We start from the raw sequence: 2,797 nt of genomic DNA on the forward strand, positions 1-2,797 counted from the left end.
TTTTTTGTAATTAAAAATGTCACATCGCCACATACCTTGATAAATGAGAGATGCAACAATTTAAAATAATAATAACCCATTTTAAAAATTGATGTCAGGCCCATAAATAACTAGGCATGACTAAGCATAACACATTGACTCCCCCCCACTCCTAACTCAAAGTAGACAATAGGTCCCACTATTTTTAATAATGCAACATAGAACAAGTTTGTGTGGTAATACAAATAAATTGAACTGAAGTAAAATTAATACATTTTATGTCCTATCCCTAGTATTGAATTAATATACATCCTTATCACCCTCACAATTATGAATTTAACTACCAAACCCTTCATGCAGTAGCTATAAGTGACTTAAAAAGGTGATGTTGATCAGATAACATGAAAGGTTAGGAGTGCTATATTACAAAGAAAAGTATATCTACTAAACGAAAAAATATCTATTATGAATAATTGAAGAAGGGTTGATTATGTGGAAGAAGATAGTATAGCAGGTTCAATTTCTTCAAGTATAAAAGTCACGACTGACTTGTATTCTCCGAATTGTTGCAAAAACTCCACCTTCATTTTAGGTTTGTGATGCAATGTCAAATGGTGCCCATTAACAAGAAACTTGTATCTCACATGATCAATGGTTGTGAGTTTAAAAAGTCCATTATCATAAACCTTGTTGATTTTATATGAACCTAACTAGCATATTTAGAACTTTCTTAGAGTGTTTTGATAACTAGAGTCAAATCGAAGAGCCCATTCACCCAAAAAGAACTTCTTGTCATTTTTATATTTGTTGTGCCATTATTTTCTTTGACTTTGAATTATTTATATTTTGTATAGTGAAAATTTCCTAAATTTATCCAAAGCATTGAGTTATAAGATTATTTTCGTCCATGGTATGGTTAGACATTTATCTTAGATGAGAAATGTTATGAGTGTCTTGAGTTCAAGTTCAATTGGCATAATTGTTTTTTTAGAATACACTAGTTTAGATGATGTAAAACCAATTGTTGTATTTCATGTTGTTTTATATGCCCTAGTGGATTACTAAGACCTGTTAGCCCTATATCATTTTTGGATTGTAATTGCCTTAGTTAGAAGTGATGTAGGAGCATCCAGAGGTATAAGGGCAATCTTGTGTCAAACAAAAAAAATGTACTTAGGCTTAGTTTCTGTTTCATGTCTTTACATTTTTGGGGGATAAGCAAAGCTGGTCCATAGTTCTATAGAGCACTTTGAGAGCTTTCGAAAAATTTAAACGATTTTTCAATCGGAGCTACGATTCAAAAGTTATGCCTCCCGAAAGTTCGGTTACCGTTTTTGGATTCTTCTATATTTGCACCGACTTCTAACGCTACTTTTGGAACCTTCTATTTGGTCAGTGGATGCCTACTAGCACTTTCTAGAATGTACTCCTAGTCCTTAACCCTTCAGGGTCTATTTAAGGAGATTTTTGGCATTGTAAAAGGTAGTTCGGAGTGGAGTTTGAGAGGAGGTCCTAAAAGGAGAAATTATCTCCAGATTTTATGCTATTGTAAGCCCTTAGGGCATGTTTTGAAGTTTATTTTCTCTCTACTGTTTGTACTACCTTATTTTCTCAGTTAACATAATTTTCCCTTTCTGTTCATTCCATTCTGTTCTTGGGTTGTGTCCCCATCAAGAAGAGACTATATTTCCCTATGTTTATTCCTTCTTGGTCATTAACATGTAGTTGGTAAGGTGGAGACTTTATACACCTGATATTATACTTATTGGCCAAATTTGTCATGAGTGTAGAAGTCAAATGTTCTCATTGGTAAGTGACTGTTTCCTTCGGGAGTCTATATCTTGTAAATATTTCTTCATTGAGGAAATCAAAAAATTTGTGACATTTGTAATTTCTATCTTATAGGGAAAATAGTCCCCACGAAATAGAAAATAGAGATTAGTGGCAAGCAAAAGGTGGAGGTCTAAGGATGCGAAGGCTGGGAGGATTAGTGGTTAGAGGGGCAAGCGGTGCGTAATCCTTCCACTATAGGGAGCGAGACGTGTTCGTTGCTCTATGAAACTAGCCTCACGCGTTCCCCTCCGCCTTACGCTGCGAGACATGGCATCCTTCCTTCGAAGGATGGGCCCACAACAACTCTCAACTTGGATCAAGCTGGGCCACATTATATGCCACGCATTTTCCCTCCTCACCAGCTGTTTAACTCTCCTATTCCTCCACCTTATGTATCCCCACTCAGGTCACAAGCCCACGTTACCAAGCTCAACAAATCACACCGTCAAACTCTTTGCTTTTAAAAATGTATTTTATTTCTTTCTTCCCGTGTGTGGGATACATGTCTATGCTAAAGGCTTTGCCACCGCTCATTCAAATTAACAATGTTGTTTTCATTTCCAATCAACTCCGCTTCTCATTTCAAAATTGACATGAAACATGTAACACAATCTAGTCTGCTCTTGCGTTACCAGATTTATGCAAGGAGATCTAGCTTAACACAATCCCAGAAATCTCCATCAATTGTAACCTTCTTGAAATTAGATGATGGTGGCTCAATAGAATTCGTCGACATAATATCACCTGGAGTATTCCTCTAAATTGTAAAACAATCCACTTTCTATCACGCCTTTCCACATCCTCTGGATATCTGCACACAACTACTTATAAATTGATCATGCATCTAAAATAGATGCAATGGTCACAAAGTCTTTTCAGCATACTCTGTTTAATCTTTCTTTCTTTTCAGTCTCACTACTTTAAGTGAACAGAGTAGAACAGATCGATACATTTTTTTTTGCATGGAAGCAGATAGAAACTATTT

The 2,797-nt window shown here is 35.8% G+C and overlaps 1 non-coding gene across 1 annotated transcript; it reads right to left on the bottom strand.

The window, feature by feature from the left end:
- Positions 1 to 1,930: 1,930 nt before the first annotated feature.
- LOC149540006 (signal recognition particle RNA) lies at positions 1,931 to 2,246 on the bottom strand. The gene has a single exon (XR_016356626.1).
- Between the last annotated feature and the right edge of the window lie 551 nt (positions 2,247 to 2,797).

Source organism: Cupressus sempervirens, chromosome 9 (assembly GCF_028749045.1).
Source record: "Cupressus sempervirens isolate cs-2001-9-10 chromosome 9, ASM2874904v1, whole genome shotgun sequence".
In the NCBI taxonomy this organism is placed as follows: Eukaryota; Viridiplantae; Streptophyta; class Pinopsida; order Cupressales; family Cupressaceae; genus Cupressus; species Cupressus sempervirens.